This window comes from Mus musculus, chromosome 10, assembly GCF_000001635.26.
Source record: "Mus musculus strain C57BL/6J chromosome 10, GRCm38.p6 C57BL/6J".
In the NCBI taxonomy this organism is placed as follows: Eukaryota; Metazoa; Chordata; class Mammalia; order Rodentia; family Muridae; genus Mus; species Mus musculus.
Genome location: NC_000076.6, coordinates 58657470 through 58677273, shown reverse-complemented (window position 1 = coordinate 58677273; position 19804 = coordinate 58657470). Strand labels below are relative to the sequence as shown.

The 19804-nt window shown below is 47.3% G+C and overlaps 1 protein-coding gene across 1 annotated transcript in view; it reads left to right on the top strand.

Annotated features, from left to right (window-relative positions):
- Positions 1-1577: 1577 nt before the first annotated feature.
- Positions 1578-19804, top strand: part of Edar (ectodysplasin-A receptor) — a 74917-nt gene continuing 56690 nt past the window's right edge. The window contains exon 1 of the mRNA NM_010100.3: positions 1578-1818. The gene's annotated coding sequence lies outside the window, so the exon portion shown is untranslated. The remainder of the gene's footprint in view (positions 1819-19804) is intronic.

Sequence of the window (19804 nt, the reverse complement as noted above, 5' to 3'; positions counted from 1 at the left end):
AATTAAATCTATGTCCTCAGATACACCTCTCAAAATAACAAGTGCACTCCACAGGGAAGACTAGCTCAGTAGCTTGCATTGGATTCCCCGATGTGATAAACTTCCATTTATTACTAACTCACTGTAGGTTCAGCCTGGGGAACGTAGCTAACCAAGCCTGAACACTCAAGGGCGCCTGCACTGTCTGGATGAGTTGTCCACACTGGTCAGCAAGCTAAGAAAAGAGCATTGTGCTTTCCCACAGCAATAATCATTAAGTTCAGGATCCTCGGCCTAAGCCTGTACTCTGCCATCTGTCTCTCTACTGAGAGTCCTGCTTTCTCCAGTGTATCTAAGGCAGAGGGAACAGGACGGGAGCAGAGTATATAGAAGGCTCCACTCCTAGGCTGGCTTGCCAGCAATTGCCTTTAGTCCCAGCTCCTGGGAAGCAGAGGCAGGTAGGTCTATGCGAGTTAGAGACCAGCCTGGTCTACAAACCAAGTTCCAGGATCACTAAGGCTGTTACACAGAGAAACCCTGTTTCCAAAAAAACAAAGAGGTGGAGGAGGAGGCGGGAGATGAAGAAAAGAGGTAAGGAAGAGGAGGAGGAAGAAGAGAAGGAAGATGAGGAGAAAGAAGGAAGAAGGAGAAAGAGAAGGAAGGAGGAGGAAGAAGAAAGAAAATAAGGAGGAAGAGGAGGAGGAGAAGCAGAAGAAGGAGGAGGAAGAGAAGGAGGAGGAAGAGAACAACAACAACAACCTGTTGTTTCCACTCCTTACTGTGGCGGGGGACCATGAGGTTGAGGGAGAAAGGAATGAGGCTGTTACATTCTTTTAAGGCTGGGTGTTTTCCAGATAACTTATTTTTTGAAAGAGAATTGATCAATACCAAAAGGTTTGCATTTAACGTTTCCTTGCTATCAAATCACATGGGGTATATGAGGTTATCGGAGCATATATAGTTATCTGGAAATGTAAAGGATACATAGGGCTATCAAGAGTTCTGTGAGGTATGTGCACGTCTCTGGAGTGGTAGAGTCTGTATTTATATGAGGCACATACTGTAGTTACAAGAGTTAGATATGTTTATCTGAACTTGTCTGGAGCCTATATTGAGTTACCTGGAATGACATGGAGAGAAGATGTTGAGGAGAAAATGGTGACTCAAATCTGTGGTGAGCAGGAGAGAGATTGGAAATATGTACAAGTGTATTCCAGGCTGCATGAAGGAGCGTGAATGGATACAGCAGTATTCATCATACCTATAACCATCTTGTGGGGAAGGGGGCTGTGCTTAAGTTCTGATTAATGATAACTTAATGCAAATTTCATCTTTCATTATTCTTGTGCCCAAAGGCCCAACTTGCTTTGATAGAAGCAAGACCCCCACGCACTCCAAAAGGAAAAACCTCAATGCTTTTTACACATTCCAGCTTGTCCCTTAAGGGGCAGGAAGTCCTGTGGAGCCAGGTGCACTCAGCGGCAGAGCCTGAGGCTGTGCCCAGGCTCCTGCACTGCCGATGCCTGGCGCGGCCTCTAGGTGGCGCGGGTGGGTTTGAAGCGAGGGGCCTCCTCTCCGCTCGACTGTTTGTAAACTCGCAGTCCAGACCGGGAACAGTCAAGAGCGAGTTCCCGGGAGCCCTTCAAAATAGAAAGTTAGTTGCGCTGGCAGCAGAGGTGTGCCTGGCCGCTGTCACCCGGCTGGCCCCAGGATTGTGGAGCTCTGCTTTTGAGAGGACACCGACGGACGCCTGTGAAGCCTGCCCCCCATCCCTTACCTGCTCGCCTTCTCCGTAGACCCATCTTCTGCTGGGAAAAGCTAACCTCATTCGGGTACCAGGTAAACCTTGGTTCTTTCACTTCTGGTTTTCCGTATTCTTCAACTGTGGACGAAACCGAGGTGTCCTTGGCTAGGAAGGATCTCGGGTACATTTTTGAAATGCATGTCATTTTTGGGTTGCGTTTGGACAAGCGTTACTGATTACTTGTGTGTCTGTCTGTGCTACAAGTTCACAGGCTTGAGGTTGTTTCTTTGTTTTGAAGAAAATATCAGAAAACTCATTCCGCTGTTGAGTGCGCTTTGGTTAGAGTGCCAAACTGTGCGTCACAGACAGTACTTGTGCTACTAAAACACGTGTTGCCATCTGGGGAGAGGACCGGAGTTTCTCCAACTCGCTCACAGAAGAAGGCAAGAGGCACCTGGGACTTTAGTGGCATTCGTCACCTGCCTCTACCCAGAGTAGCTCATTGTCTTAAGAGGCCATTCAGGCAGGCTTCCAATCAAGTCTGAGACCCAATGCCATAGTCCTATGTTGTCGGAGAAGAGGAAGAGAGTGTGTTAGATAGGTCTTTGTGACACTTGAGGTTTTCATTTCTAGCCAAAGGTTCCTTTAGTGTTCCGAGGCATCTGGGGTAGAAGGGCCTCATGCAGAGAGTAGAGTTGGATTTTTCAGCCTTTGCGGTAAGAAACTCCTGCAAGGCAAAATGTGTGATCTCAGGGCAGATGGGGCAGCAGGTGAGGTCACTGCTGGAGTATCCACATCACCAGGGGACAGCTAAAGCAAGAGAGGTGACAAGGGCCAAAGACCTGGTCAGTCAGGTTGCTAGACAGTCAGTGGGAAACAGTCCCCCTTTTCAAGACTGAAATCATAGTTGAGAGAGAGAGAGAGGTGGTGGAGTGTGGCAGGGCCAACTTCTTCTTTACTTCTTCTGGGGCCCCTACCTTGCTGTTTTGAAGTGGCACCTGGGTACACCTTCAAATGCAGAGTGAAACTGAGGTTTGTTCAAAGTATCAAAGAGTCAAGAGGGCATAAAAGGACAGAGAAGTCCCGATGTACAACAGACATTCTAGGTCATGATCGCTTAAAACCTTTAAAGATATGTTTTGAGAGAGTGGCTTACGAGGACTTAACGTTAGGAAGTGTCCCAAGAGACCGCCCCCACATAAGCACCCTCCCTGGAGATGACAGCAGGATGAGGGGGGTCTCCTCTCAGCATTCATTCCTCTGTCCACTTATGATGCTGTTGTTGGAGGCTGTCCTAGGTTGCATTCTTTGGGAGGAAAAACTAAACAGAAACTTACTGAAGTAATATGCCTACTCTCTGCTCACTGTCTGTCTGTCCTCTCTGGTCACTGTCTGTCTGTCCTCTCTGGTCACTGTCTGTCTGTTCCGTTGTTTGGGGCTTGCTGTCATTGTCTCGTTTTGGTGTCTGCTGAAAAGATGTATAGAGGATCCCCCAGAGATTCTTTATAATGCTGTACAAATGATTGACAGTTGTACAATTCAATAGAAATTGTACTTCGAGTTTTGAATTTGAATCTTATCCCTGGCCGGTGATTCGCTTGTTTCTGGATGCTGGCCAGCAGCGGGGACCAGCTATAGTTCTCCAGAGTAGGTAGGGAAGGGTGACAGTTGACCGTCTGCAGTGTGCTGTGCTGCCCAGCCATGAAACTCAGCAGTTACATGAAGGAAGGGTGGGGAAGTGTTAAATAATAGTTTCTATTTTCTGTGAGTCTTTTGAGAGCCATTGTATTTGTGACGATCCGTCTGAGATCTCTTTACATCCAGCTCAGTGCTGCCACCGTGAGGCCACCCCATATTTGCTACCCACTGTCCGTAGGGGACAAACCCAGGCTGATTGTTTTAACTCTGGGGCATCTTCTAATGAAAGGTCCCTTAGGTCCCAAGGGGTCATACAGAAGGCAGGTCGCTCACATCCCTTTCTGGGACCATGAGAGTGTGTTCTGTGGTTTCTAAAGAATGGAATTTACTCTCAAGGAAAGGCCCGGGAACCCAGCTTCAAAGACTTAAGCAAATCTGAAAGTCAAATACGGGAGCTGTAAACAGGATGGCGTTTTGGCGGCCAGCCCCACTGCTTAAATGGCTCAGCCCTAGGCTGGCTTGGTTTTCCCTTACCTCCCCTGGCCTGCCCAGCAGCTTGGTGCATGTACAACCCTTAACAGCTCCGCTCTGGCCTCTGTTCCCTCAATTATCCTAGATGGCACCTGCCTCCCTGTGTGCTTTGATGCAGTTTTAGGTTTTGCATTAGCTAATTCCACTCACCAATAGCATCATTAATTAGCCCACATTAAACTCACTTAGCAATTAGGAAACAAAAGCGCCAGCCATTCACCTCCGTCACTCACCTACCAGGCAGTCCTTAAACTTGAACATTTTAGGCAAGGCTTTTATTTGATCTACAGGATCATTTTTTTTTCTTTTTTAATTAAGCAAAGAGTTCTGGGGAGATGGCTTGAGTGGATAATTCGCTTGCTACACAGCTCAAAGACCAGCATTCAGATCCCCAGGACCCAGATGAAAGCCTGGTGGAGTGGAAGCAGGGGAGTCTCTGGGGCAATAGCTAGACTGCTTGAATAATGAGCTCTGGATTCAGCAAGGAGCCGAGGGTGGGGGGCCGGGGGTGTGGGGTGGCTTTAGTAAATAGAGAACCACATCAGCCTCTGGCCTTTGTGCACTTGCACACATGAGTGCTCTCACACATTAGCATTTTTCTGCATGTCCTCCACGTTTTCTATGGGTCTGAGGATCGGAGAAGTTCTTGGACTTGCCTGAAGCCACACAGCTAACAATGACCACGAGAACACTAATTACTGTGTTGGACTGAGCTCAGCATGGAGAGGCACCGGGATGATCATGGAGCTTGTAACTGGGATTTGGGTTGGGATGAGAGCTTTCGTCTTCTGCCTGGGAGGAGACCAGCAATGCCAACCACCAGTGCTGGAGTGAGCAACTCCCAGCTTCATACATTTTTAGTTGCCATGGTAATGACATCCCCCTCCCCCCCCATCACACACTTCCTCTCACATCCTGTCCTGATCACATGGAGGCCCAAGAAACCACTGAAGTTCTGAACTTGGTGAGCCATTGTGAAAACGGCTTGGTCACTGAAGAAAGATTAGAGAATTTTGAGCTTTTAATAGCTCAAGAGAAAAGCCATCAGCTATAGGTAAATGCAGATTGCCATAGTATGATCAATAACTACGAGAAAAATTCAAAATGGATTGGGGTTCAAGCATCCCAGTTCCGTGGCTTCTGTGAATACAAATAAATGAGACCTTGCTATATTTAATTTCCAATACTTGTTCACTTGAGTGTCACAAGGACTTACTCCGAGTGGTTAGCCCTGTCTAATCAAAGCAAGGAGACAGCTTTGTCCTGGGGTTTGGAGGGGTGAGCCATTCATTTAGTGAGTATTTAGAGAATGTCTTAGTTAGGGTTTCTGATACTGTGAAGAGACACCATGATCACAGCAACTCTTATAAAGGACAGCATTTCATTGGTCTGGCTTACAGTTCAGAGGTTTAGTCCATTATAGTTATGGCAGGAAGCATGGTGGCATATAGACAGACATGGTGCTGGAGAGAGAGAGATGAAGAGTTCTACATTCAGATCCCAAAAGCAGCTGAAAGACAAAGTGAACCATTAGGCCCTGCTTGAACTTCTGGCTCATTTATATCAAAGCTATCCTAATCACACATTGGGGCTAAGGGCTGGTCACTCATTGACGCAACCTAGGTTACTGGGCAAACCAGCCTCAACTGGCAAAGATGTCCCTTCTGTGGGAATAACAGTTCAAGATGGATAGCTGGGTTCTCGTAGTGTGAGGCACACTGGCTGTCCAGTTGAAATACAAAGTCACTGAAAGAGCCTCCCTCCTTGATGGCTCTGAATATTTCCTGTCGTTTTATGTGCTTGACTAGCCAAGAAGTCTTTCTTCTCCTTTCTTCTTCTCCAACATACAAGGTGGCAAGCCTAGTGCAGGGAGATGCACTTGTGTTGCTAATCCTCAGCCACATAATCGGCAAGCTTCGTTCCCAGCCAGTAAGGCAAACTCAGCTCCACACATGCAGTCTTGAAACAGAGCTAGTGAACTTGTTACTCTAGTAACAAGTAAGAGGAACCTTGACTAGGGAGTCCCAGAGAACAGTCGAGTTAGTGTTGCTTGTAACAGTGTAGCAAGACAGCATGGAAGCGAGGCTGTGCTGGGTGGTTCTAGATGCTTAGCATCCATAATGTTTGCTGGGGAGACAGCTCAGTTGGGAGAGTGCTTTCTTAACATGTACAACGCCTGAGGCTCAGTCCTTAGCATAAAATTGGTCTTGGTGATGTACGCCATAGACAAGCAGTTGGAGGTAGAGGAAGGAGGGTCAGAAACTCAAGGTCAGCCTTACTTACATAGTGAGTTCAAGGTCAGCCAGATTACATGAGATGCTGTATTTAAAGAAAGAGAAAGAAAGAAAGAAAGAGAGAGAGAGAGAGAGGAAGAAAGGAAGAAAGGAAGAAAGGAAGAAAGGAAGAAAGAAAGAAAGAAAGAAAGAAAGAAAGAAAGAAAGAAAGAAAGAAAGAAAGAAAGAAAGAGAGAGAGGATGGGAGGGGAGAGAGGAGAGGAAAACGTACTACTAACAGATACTATTTGATATTTAGATACAAGCTAGTAAAAGACATGACAAATTCTGAAATAAATATTCTGAAAATAACAGAGAGAAAGTTTTGCCAAATCACTTCAATCCTGGTATAAAACACTTTGTTAAAAGACACACAGATTAGATAATGATCAGAAAATGAGATGTCCCCATTTTGGTGACAATTAGACCAAATCTCTTCTCTTAAAAGCTCCGTGGTGAGCTGGTTATTGGGCACTTTTGTTCCTAATTTTGTGAGAACCCCTCACCAAACTGTTCACAGTGGCTGTGCCAGTTCAGACATGTGGCACGATGGCAGAAGCAGGGACTATTGGGGGGAAAGGACGGGATCCAGACAGAACAAAGAATGACGTGTGTGTGTGTGTGTGTGTGTGTGTGTGTGTGTGTATGTATGCATGTATGTATGTATGCATGCATGCAAATGCCATGCATTATCTTATGCTAACTTAAAATTAGGCTAAGTTAAAAAATAACTTTAAAGAAATTGTCTAAATTTCTATTGTGCTATAAAGCCTGGATATTACTTGCCAAGCTGTCTAGTCCCACATGTCCAGATGATAAAGGGCTAAAGGCATTGGAGGAGTAATATAATGAATGTCATATAATAAGCATAGGAATGAACATAACGAATGTCAAGTTCACTAGCTCTGTTTCAAGACTGCATGAAACAGACAGAACAAAGGCACGGACCTGGTGTTCCATAGACCCAACCCCTTTCAAAATGAGGATTGTGAAAATGTAAATCATTAGGAAATTTAACTGATGACCAGACAACCAAGTCAAAATTAAGAAATATGAGTAAAACGTAGATTTGAAGAAATAAAAGTAGAGTCCATGAGGTGTGGTGGCACATACTTTTAATCCCAACACTCAGGAGGCAGAAGCAGACTGATCTCTGTGACTTCCAGGCCAGTCTGGTCTATAAAGTGGGTTCCAGGCTAGCCTGTTCTATATAGTGAGATTCTATCAAAACAACAACAGCAACAGTAACAAGAAGTAGAGTCAATGGGACAACTGTTGTTGATTTGACAGAGACCAATTCTACAGGGATCATAACAGACTCTGCAGAGGACTGAGAAAGAGGAGCCATATATATATTTATCTCCATTCAGAAGGTATATCTAGAACCTGCCAAGACTCAATATGTGACCAATGCCTGACGTGACCAAAGATCATGGTCTTCTATGGTTTGGACTCAAAGGAGGTATCAAAAAGAAAATTTTCTCCTCTACATTTTGAAGTAAAGAATTTTGTAAAGATTTTTTTTTCTTAAAGATGGCCTTTAAAAGAGCCCAAGTGCTGTTTCTAAAGCCTCCTGCCCATTGGTAAGGGAAGGAAGTCCACATGGCTTGTCTCGCTCTCCTCAGCAGATAGTCTCTCTGCAGAGGAGAAGCGCACACTGGCATCATCGCTAGCATGCCTTCCTTAGCAGACAGCCTGACTCTCTGGAAGCATGGCCAAGGACAGGACCTCAGAGGCCGGCCTTTGGCCTCACTGTGCCTTGCTTGCTTTCCGGCTGCTTGTGGACTTACTCTGAGGAAGTCAATTTTCCAATAAGTATTGATGTCCACTCAGTGAAAACCCTTTGAGTTTTAGCACTTGTCTATTGGTCCCCATTGGCCCCCCAAAGCATCTTGGTCACCTCCTGGAGTCACTAAATGATTACTCCCCGTTAACCAGGCAGAAGAGCAGGCAGAGGAACTTTACTTAGTTGAGAGGCCTTCGGTTCAAGTCAGGCCTGAGACTTCACTTTCAGGACACCCTTACTTTCTCCAGAATGCCTGCCAGTTAGTTTCCAATTTGAGGTTTCCACATGAAAACCATTATCCAAACAGACCACCCACAGCTCGCTGCCTTACCTTCTGCACTTGGCGGGCGAGGAAACGGTGCTTTAGAATATTACCCTGATGCTATCGCAGTTGTTGCTTTTGAAGGCAAATATTTAATTTGTGAAGATTGCAAAACTGGGAACAGTAGAATGTTGGGCCCCTCCTTGTGTTTACAGAATAAGCAGAATCCAGACAGTGACAAAGGCTCTGCTCTCTGAGGACCTGTTCTTGTTCCTCAGCAACTCTTAAACCAAAAAAAAAAAAAGCAGAGGCCTCCGGAGACTCAGGCTCAGTTATCACATGTCCTCACATCCAGCAAAGATCTTAGGGTTCCACGGCCTTCTTAGATTCTCATTATCATGGTCTTGGGATATGGCTCCAGAGTTGAGGGCTTAATACTGTGTTTAGGTGGCCATCTTTCTTGTCCACCCTGGTAGCCTAGTGAAGACACAATCCTAAGCATTTTGGGGGACTGAGGCTCCTTCGTTTGCTGAAGAATGATGAGCTCCAAGCTTGCTCAAAATTTGGTGAAACCTGAAAGAAATAAAAGACCTGACCCTACTTGTTATAGAAGAGGTAGGATTCACAGACTGGCAAAGACGCGAGCTCATGAGAAGAAACCTGAGCAGTGTTAGCTGTGTCTGCCCCTGTGTGACTGATGTGTGCATCTCTAGTGTCTGGTAGTAAATCCCAGCTCCCTCATCCCCTACACAGAATAGGAAGGCTCCTAGAAGTGAGGTGATAGACCCAAGAGCTCTCTACCAGTGAGGGACAGGATCTTAGCCCAGGGACACAGACTTCGGCTTGTTCCACTGCAGGCTGGGAAGTGGGGTGCTACAGGTTGAACTGAAATGGAGGTCTGTGACATACCCACTTGGCTGCAGGGGAAATTTGTCCTTACACGGATGTCTACAGTCCTAGGTACCCTGGGCTCCCAGGAGGATGCATCAGCAGCCACTCCATTGGCTGCCCAAACCTGCATGAACGTTTGGGGCTAGAGGATGCAGGTCACACACGCAGAAAGTAGAAGCTTTTACTTCAGTACCCTCCCAAGGCAGAAAGCAGATGCAGGTGGCCATGTTCTCAAACACCAGTCCTAGAATCACAGGAGATCTAGGACTGCCTATGCCTCAGTACCTGTCTTATCTCCAAAGTCAAGCCGGGGATGTCCTGCTTGGGCAAAGATGTGAGAGGCAGGTCCCTAAGAGAGGATGCCAAGGCGTTTAAGTGAAATGAGGTGGGTGTGTTAGCCAGGTTCTAAATGTCAGAGATAATTTATGAAAAGGAAAGGTGTATTTCGCTCACAGCTTTAAAGGTCCTCATCCGTAGTCACACAAAAGAAAAAAAAGGGGGCTTTGTTCGCCATCAGGGAGGCAACACACCAAGCTGGAGTCGTGTGTTAGAGAGGACTGCTCACCTGCCAGAGGGGAAAGAGGAAGAGATTGGGGTACCTCACTGCTGGAGACCTCCCACCTGGCCCACTCCTAAGTGTTCTACCATCTCCCAATTATGCCAATCTAGGGGCTGTTGGGGCATATAACAGATCTAAACTCTAGAAGGAGGCACACCCCTTAACAAGACACAACACGCTTCGTGTCCTCCAAGACCACACACACACTCAGGCTGAGTTTAAGAGTCAAGAGGGCTCAGCAGCTCCAGGCTGTGGTTTCTCCATGGTCAAGTGTACCCAATGCGTCTGATTTCCTGGAAACAATCATCCATATGGCTGGAACTCAGAATGCTACCAGGGTCCTGGAGTTAAGGGATAGCTTCACTGAGTGGCACCAGAGCATGTTGTTGACAGAGCCACCTGTCTACCAGAGATACCCAGGCAAATCTACCTGCCTGACGCTCCTTCTATCACTTCGGGTAACTGTCCATCCTGTCTTGTTTTGCACACACTGCTTCTGGACTCTGTCAATACAACATACTCTCAGGGAAGCTCTCCTCTTCTAGACTGTTGCTGTGATTAAAACACCCAGCAAAACCAACATGAGAAAGAAGGGGTCATTCCCTTACACACCCTGGGCACAGTCCATCACTGGGGAAGTCAGGGAAGGAACCCAGGCAAGAGCAGAGGCGGGAGCCATGGGGGAGTGATGCTGTTGACTGAGGAAAGACCTTGGTGCCTGCCTCCTGCGGCTCACTCAGCCTTCTTCATACAACCCAAGGTTACCAGGGGTGGCACTGCCCACAGTGAGCTGGGCCCTCCAACATCAATTGTTAATTAAGAAAGAGTCCCTGCAGACATGCCCACAGGCCAATCCAATGGAAGTAATTCCTCAACGAGGACCCCTCTGTCCCAGGTGACTCCAGTTTGTGTCAAAATGACACAAACTAAACAGCACCTCTCCCAGGCCTGGTCTGTGCAAGGTAACGGGTCTCACACCAACTCATTTTAATCCTCAGCATTGCTCATTTAATGGCTTCTAGCACATTCACACACACACACACACACACACACACACACACACTTGCAATCACACAATCGCTCATACACACACACTCACACATGTACACAATCATAACAAACTTTCATACACACAATGTGACATAGAGACCACTATGTGTGTACGTGTGTGTGTGTGTGTGTGTGCTCATGCACTTGTATGTGGCCTAGAACTCGGTGAATATTCATTAATCCACCACAGCTTGCTCCACTGAGGTAGAGGGGAAAGGTCTTCTCTGGTCCTCCCTAGGATCCTCCTCCTATAGAACTATCTGGACTCGGTGAATGCAAATGAGAAGACGTCACTTTGTACCGAGGTGAAGGAACTGTGGGCTCCTGGCCGCCGAGAGCACCATACTGACCTGCCTTGTCATCGTGTTCTGCAGAAGCTGACAAAGCACGTGGTTAGATGTGGCATGCACTGTCCTGCTTCTCACGCTGGGATGGGAATGAATGATCTTCCTTCCTCCTAAAACCTTCTGCTTCCCTGAGGTCCAGGAGTGCATGCCGCATGCCGTGTACAGAAGTCACAGGTCTTGCCACCCTGTGCTCATACATTTTCATATATCTCTCAACCCGTTGTCCCCAAATCCTAAGCAAAGGAGAGTAACCTACCAGATAGGCCCCTTCTGGCTTCTAGTTGTAATCTGCAAATAGAAGGTGTCTGTGGGAGCCCGAGGGCAGAAGAGTGGCGGCCAAGAGAAACTTACTCCATAATTCAGATCTACTGTCCTCCTGCTCTTCCACCATCCCTGACTCCACACGCTCAATACTGGAAGCAACTCCACTGCACCATCACTGGCTACCCATGGGCCCCTGGGCCTTGCTCTGCTCTCCCAGTTAGTACTTGGGGCACCTGGTGTAAAGACAACACTAAGGGGGCCAACAGAACTGCTGTCTGGATGTTATCAGGGAAAACTGGGCACCACCTCTGGATCCTAACTCTCCTCCAGAGCCCCCTGCGATCCTCAGAAAGGCCAGAGCCTGGAGGCAGGCTCAGAGAGTGGGAAAAGCTTGGCTCTAGCATTGACACAGCCTAGTCAAGTCCTTCTCCTTGGGGAGGCTAGTGCTCCCATTTGTAAACGAGGAATCTGGTTTTCGTGGTAAGAAGATTAAAGTAGCATTGGTAAAGGGTCCCATAGTCCCTGACACATAAGCCTGTTTAGAAAGTAGGAAGAGTATGAACAGGGGATGCTTGGATCTGCTGTTCATGCTCCTAGCGGCGAGAACTTGAGCTGACAATGCCATGTATACCAAGCACAAGTTGTTATTTATACAAAATCAGAAGCCAGCGTGATGGAGTGTGACAGGGTCTTCGAGAGTCTGCATGATACATTCTTATCAGGACATAGAACCTTCGGCTCAGACATAGCTAGGTGTGGACACTCCATCACACTGCCCCCACCCTCCCGAAAGGACATCCTTCATTCTGTGCCCGTAGCACCAGGAAAGGAAGCATGAGGAGTTCTGGGGGTTATACTTGAAGTGAAGACTTCCCCAGAGCAACCTTGGTTCAGGCTTAGGATAAGACATTCATTGAGGCTGCTGAGGCTGGTGAAGCGCAGATCTCTGGGCCTGGGCTCAGCACCTCCCTCCTGTCCCTGACCACCTCTGGAAGGAATTGCTAACTTCTATTTCAACATGATGTAGAAGATGGTTTACTAAATATTTGGTGAGCTGGCCTTATAGGAAACCCAGGATGTGGGACCCAGATTGCCAAACCTTGGTCTGCACAGATCAGAGAGTCAAAAGAAAACTCAAGAAAGCAAATGAAGGAGTCTAGCCATCCACGAGAGAAAAGGGCATACACAGTCAAATATCCAGCAAGGAGAGCAGCACAAACCTGCAACCCCAGCTGCACAGGACCTGAAACAGAAGGACAGGAAGTTCAAGGCCAGCCTGGACTATAACTTTGGCAACATAGCAAGACCCCCGCATCAAAATAAAAACTAGAAAAAGGGGCTAGGGACATAGGTCAGTGACAGAAAGTTTGCTTAGCAGCATTAAGACCCTAGTTTCTTAGTGTGTATAAGGCCTAGGGGAAAGGAGGGGAGAGGAGGAAAGGGGGTGGAAGGGGAGGGGGGAGAGGATGGGAGGGGAGGGGAGGGGAGGGGAGGGGAGGGGAGGGGAGGAGAGGAGAGGAGAGGAGAGGAGAGGAGAGGAGAGGAGAGGAGAGGAGAGGAGAGGAGAGGAGAAGAGAGGAGAGGAGAGGAGAAGAGAGGAGAGGAGAGGAGAGGAGAGGAGGAGGTCCCCAGCCCTTAGTCTCAGAGTCCCATCTATTTTCTGGGCCATTGTTTGGTGACTAACATATCAGGTAAAGGTGGTTTGTTTTTAATGTTCAAATTAGTCAGATACATTTGGGCTGCAGCGCAATGCAGCAATACAATCGCAGCCAAGGCAAGCAGAGTGGGGAAACCCCGGTGAGCTTGGCTGGACACTGGTTTTGCCAGTGCTTGGCAGCAGGCGAAGTATGCTACCCCAGCCTAAGGTTGCACACAGTTCTGAGCCTACTCTGCCCCTGGGCTCTCACAGTTGGCAGGATTAGAGAGGGCAGTGGCTGAATGTCAGCACAAGAGCCAGCCAGAAGGGCTGATTGGATGCCTGCAGGGCTGAGAGAAGTGGGGACCACAGCACGGCTGCCTGACTGTGTGCTGGGACCTGCACAGTGCCTGTCTATGTTTTTATCCATAGTCACTACCTTGGCTAAATGATTAAGTTCTCCAGCAAGGGGCCAAAATGCTGGCTGAAATTCTGTAGCGTATAAGTGGGTGCCATGTGATGGCTCTCCCCCATGGGGTGTAGCTGAAATGGCAGAGGACTAGGAGGTGTCTTAGTCATCTGTGGCTGTGATAAATGGTCCTAACATGTAGCGGCTTAGGACAGCATTGTGACTTTCTCACAGGCCTTCCTTTGAGGGCCAGGAACGGGGAGCGGTCTGGATGATGGTTCTGGCACAGGGCCCTTCTGAGGTTGCAGCCAGCATCTGTAGCTGAAGACTGACAGGGGCTAAAGATCCACAGCCAGAAAGCTGGAGCCACGCGGCTATTATTGGCTGGTCACCCTGGGTCCCTGCCCATGAGTTTCCCCACAGGCTACCCAAAGTGTCAGTACAACATGGATGTTGAGCCATGGGACAGAGAGAGAGCTAACTGAAAGCCATGGAACCCTCTGACTATGGAGTGCGCATGGCCCCTCCTGCTCATTGTCTCATTTATGAGAAGCATCTCACTAAAATCTAGAAGGAGGAGTTAGGCAGTGTCAAAGTACTTAGTTTAAATCTCAGTTTGTCTCTCCCCATCTGGCCCTTGGCTCCTGTGTTTCCTTGAACAAATGCTTGAGGACTTAGGGCTCCGATTCTTCTTTCATAAAACGAATGTGCTGTTCAGGTCGGTAATCCTCTATGCGGGCACCCAGGCGCTATATTTCGTTCAATGGCTACATTTGCTTATTAGACACCTACTCAGTTCTCGCTTTGTGTCTAGCTCTCTCTTCTAGAAAACCCGAGGATCCTTTAGAAAGAGATATTTTCCCCTAGAGTCATCTAAAAGGAGGAAACCTTAATTGAGAAATTGCCACCATAAGATCCCGATGTAAGGCTTTTTCTGAATTCGTGATTGATGGGGGGAGGGCCCGGCCCTTGTTTGAGTTCCTGTCCTGACTTCCTTTGATGATGAACAGTAGTTATCGGGAATTATAAGCCAAATAAACTCTTTCCTCCCCAACTTGCTTTTGGCCACGCTGTAATAGAAACCCAAAACTAGGAGAAGTGACAGTAAAATTCTGCCTCCCACCTTGACACACCTCCCTCCTAGATACCATCACAGGTGAACTTGGCAGCCTAAGCTTCCTACTTGAATGTGCTCTCAGATTAAACCTGGACTCTTGATACAGTGCAGATATTGGCACTGCAGGCTTGGCGGAAAAAAATCTGAAATGTCCATTTCTGACCAACTCCTACTTGGTGCTTCCAGGATGACAGTTTGAAGACTGAGTTTCTGTAGTGGGCTGAATAAAGATGCCAACAGCCAATAGCTAGGCAAAAGAAATACAGGTGGGGTTGAGTCTTCACAGACTTGGAAAAGAGGGGGAAGGAAACAGTTGCCATGGGATAGAAGAATGTACAGGAGAGGAGAAGGGAGAGCCAACATGGGTTAACTGAGCCATACAAACGTGGCCATGTGGGCTGTCCAATTGGAGCTAAAAACAGCCCAGATGAAACATAAGAAATAATAACTCGGGTTAGGAAGGTAGGTTCTATCAGCACGGAAGGTAGACAACTGCCCAGCTCTTGTGCTGCCTAAGGCATATTTAAAAATATATAGAGTATGTATGCCCTTCATCCGAGAACATAAATGGTCAAGGGTAGGTAGAAACTCTGAACTGAGATTTTTAATATTTATTTACTACAAGTTCCTAGATGTCCACGGAGGGTGCAGCAATACAAAGATAACCGCCACCCTTTACGAACAAAAATGCTGAGCAATGAGGGAGACGCTGTAACCCCATCCCGGCCTGGCCCTGAGAGTTAGTCCCTTAGCATCAGACCCTCTCCATTGCCTGTAGCAGAAGCCACAGAAAGCCCAGCTCAACTCTACCTCACAAACACATTCCCAGGCTAGTTAGGTCCCTGGTGTCTGGCTTCATTAACAGATAGCAAATACCCAAAGTGCGGGATCCCTGAACTGTGGGAGATAGAGCTGTCTGTATTCAGGCATGGACATAAAATTCCACAGGAAAAACATAACCAAGGAGAGATGAGTAATTCTCAAACAACTGAGAAAGACAGAATCAAAGAGCTGACAAAATATGTGTGGGGAGTATGACTGAGGCTTCCTTGAGGAAGAAAAAGGCAGAAGAGATAATGAAGAACTAACTCAGGCCTTGTCCTGCCTGAGGGCACTGGGAAGCCATCACAGCCTCCTGATTTCGTTTTCAAAAGGGTTTGTTTGTTTGTTTGTTTGTTTGGGGTTTTTGGCTTTGTTTTAGTTTGCTTTGGTTTGTTTGTTTGTTTTTTTGTTTTGTTTTGTTTTGTTTTGTATATCCCTGGCTATCCTGGAATTCACTCAGTAGATGAGGCTAGCCTCGAATTCAGAGATCTGCCCGCCTCTGCCTCCCAAGTGCTGGAGTTAGAGGCGTGTGCAGTCGCTTCCCGGCTCAAATCTGGTTTTTAATAAGCCAAAGGCAATAGTCATCTGTGAACTGTGTATATGTACTGGCTAATTTTGTGTCAACTTGACACAAGCTGGAGTTATCACAGAGAAAGGAGCTTCAGTTGGGGAAATGCCTCCATGAGATCCAACTGTAAGGCATTTTCTCAGTTAGTGTTCAAGGGGGAAAGGTCCCTTGTGGGTGGAACCATCTCTGGGCTGGTAGTCTTGGTTCTATAAGAGAGCAGGGTGAGCAAGCCAGGGAAAGCAAGCCAAAGAACATCCCTCCATGGCTTCTGCATCAGCTCCTGCTTCCTGACCTGCTTGAGTTCCAGTCCTGACATCCTTTGGTGATGAACAGCAATGTGCAAGTGTAAGCTGAATAAATCCTTTCCTCCCCAACTTGCTTCTTGGTCCTGATGTTTGTGCAGGAATAGAAACCCTAAGACAGTGTGTGCTAGGGCATTTGAGGGAGTGCATAACTTGATATGCTACTTCAGGAGCACTGAGCAGTGACGGGCAGGTCCTACAGGGCAATGACCTTACAGTAGTCCTAGTTGTCTTTTTTCACAAAGCCAAAATCTGCATGCTAATATAATCCCATAGGGACCGGGCTTTGGCCAATACTTAGTCTATAGTAAAGCTAAGGCATGCACTCACCCAGAGGTTCCATCATCTCAGGCAGATGTAGGTCCCAAGAGAACCTCTTTCCCTCCCGGGGTCTTATATGCACGTACTGGGAGGGGTTTTTTGTTTGCTTGGATTCAGGCTTAGGGGGTGTTTGTTTGTTTTAATTTTTGATAATTTCATCATTTATACAATGAAACATGACCATAAAGCCACCCTCCATTTCTACAGTTTTGTCTGGATCCATGTGTGTGTGCGCTCGAGTGCTCAATCTGTTAGGGGTGCATAGTGCAAAGAAGAAAGGAGGAAAAGATAGAGGAGAAGAGGGGAGAAAGAAGATAAAAACAGAAAAGTGGAAGGCTTGGAGATGGGTGCTCCTGACCATTGTAGCTCAAGTTTTATTGCGTGCCTGAGCCATCGGAAAATGTAACTTAGAGGCAGATACGGATGGCGTGGTCTAGGGCCTGCCACTCTGCAGTCCTGGCTCCCAGATGATGCTGCAGCAACTCCTTGCACACCCAAAGTCTTCCCACCAGTGAAAGTAAGGTAAATGCCCCCCCCCCTTAGGTTGCTGTTTCTGTCAAGCACTGCCATGGTACCACACTGGGGGCTTTGGGGACAGTGCTGGGTGCCCTGACAGTCCTTGCTTAGTGCCATGTTCACCCTTCATTATGTGGCATCCCTGGAGACTGCAGGGGTCCCCTGCTCTGAGCCGCTCTGCTCCTGGATTGGCGGCTGGGTGGGACTCTCTGTCTCCACAAAGCTGGAGTTGGCAGGAGACTTAGACTTTCTAATCTCTAGGTTTTTCTATCTTTTGTCTCTGTGAAGTCGAAGTCCCTGTTCACAATAACATTGTTACATGAAGAGACATTTTATCTTGCTGAATTCTTACTTTGCTTTTTGAAGAAAAAAAAAATCCTATGAAACCTTCAAACAGAAACACACCATCTAGCCTCCCCACCCCCACTCCCATCTCCTGACTCCCACTCCATATTGTGTTATTGGAAGCTCTGTGGGGAGTTGGGGTTGGGCAACCGGGCTATGAAGTAAGGGTGAAGCAATTAAATGATCAAATTCATACTAAATTCTTCTACAAAGAGGCACTCTCTCGTGCACAGATAACCCTGTTCGTTTCAAGTTTTACAACCACCTCATCTGGGCAGAAAAATCAGGAAGTCACTTGAGGCACACCACGCTGTTGTAAACGTCCTGATTATAAAAAGAAAAGAAAAAAGGAAGAAGAAGAAGGATGAAAGAGAGGAGCAGGAACCCTGACTTGAAAGACACGGAGAGCAGCAGCCTTCCCATCCGGCCCCTTTGCTCGGCCTACAGGCCCTCAAACCATCTTTTCCCCAGTACTGCTCACAGCAGCCTCGGGGAAAAACACAAACCATTGAAGTAAAAGAAAATTCTAGCCTTTGATATTCTCTCTCTCTCTTCTGTTTGTCTCTGAAATACAAGCCCACAGTGGTTATCACAGAGACTTGATCTCAGACGTATGAGATTGGCTGGCCTTCTGGGGCAAATCCTTTTCTTTTCTTTTCTTTTTTTTCTGCCTCCCCCTTCTCTTTGATTTCTTGATTGTGGAACTGTTTTCTTACCTGTCTGCCTAGCTGAGGACAGCAGTCTACACACACTCAGCGGGCCTCTCCCGGGGTGGGTCCCCCATCCCAGCGACCACGGACCCCTCACGGAGCTAACAATTTGCGTCCATCACACCAGCGATATTTCCCATGGAGCCCGCAGAGCCCCTGAAAACCAAATGAAGTATCCCGGTGTTCAGGAGCTGAGAAGGTCTCCGTCATTTGCATAAATTCCGTGTCTTGGAACCCCCATTATCCCTGGTGTTCAGAACGGAAATGGTTTTCTCCTTGGAAGCCTGCAGCCGCATCTCCGCATCTCAGTACAGCACCGCTGCATGACTGAGACCCATACTCCCTGCTCAGACCCGTATTAACTGCCCTGTGACCCTTGGACACTTCATATTAAAGGCATGCTCTGTGTTCCAGAAGGGGCCATTTTGCAAAAGGCTCAGGCTGTGTCCCTGTTAGGTCGAGATTGCTGGAGGCAAGATGAAAAGAAAGACACACAGGTGCAGATTCCGGAGCATACGCAATCTTTAATCAGAACAACCGAAGGGCTGAAGTCTCTCCAGGGAACGGAGACTGTAGGCATGTGAGGGGGAGCTCTTGGAGTTTTATTGGATGGAAAGGGGTTAACTTCCATCTGCAGCTCAGTTGCTGTCTCAAAGTGGTAGACACCAGTGCCTTTGGTATGAGGATCTTACCAGAAGCTTTGGAGGATGCTCTCAGTCAGCTCAACTCTCCTGTCCAGAGCTACTCAGTCCACCTGAGGTAACCGAGCCTTCACTTCTTGCTCCGTGCTCTGTGCTCCATGCTCGCCCAATGCAATGAACTTCTCAAAGGCCTGGAGTAACAGTAGTAAATACGAAAATCTCCACCCAACCTCCATGTATTCATTGCAGATGATATATCTGATTCAAAACTACAGCTGCTTCTCACACTACAGTGGGGTTATGTCCTGATGAGCCCTTCCGAAGCCAAAAATACCCAGTCAGAAATGCATTGGGTAGAGCCTGAAGAGATGGCTCAGCAGTTAAGAACACATTCTCCCAACACCCACCCTGGACAGCTCACAGCCACCCAGAACTGCAGCTCAAGAGGGTTCTACAACCTTCCTCCATGACACCTGCACACCCCTGGCTGCATCACATATATGTGGCATACATACATGTACACACATACACATGACTAAAAATAAAAATAAACCCAAGAGAAAACCCCACTGACTGCATCTATCCTCCACACTTCCTGGCTAAGCAGGTCGGTAGTGCACTCGGGACTGGCTGGAAGCCAGGCTCAGTGCCATGCCAGTGACTAGCATCTCAAGAGAGGATCCAAGTTCAAAGTTTAAAGTCATTGCTACTGAATGCATATCTCAAACTATTACAAGTCAAAGAGGATTCTTGGTGCTAAAAGTTAACAACAACAACAACAAAATCAGAATTTGGCTAGTTAGTAAAATGCTATGTAAAGAAATCTTTTAGCTTTTTTAATTTAATCCTCGGCAGGACAAGGGCGGGAGAGGCAAATAAAGAAGAGAGCAGTGCTTCAAAGTTTACCTTGATCAAAACGCCTGAATGTGCTAATGGCTTTCTTATCAGAAGCTGGGGGGGGGGGCAGAAAGTGCAGGGGATTGGAGGAGAGAATGATGTCGTGTTTTCATGGTGCATATTAAGAGCCACTGTTGGGAGGTAGAAGATGTCACTCAAAGATAAGGAAATTGGACGTGAATTTTATAACTGAATT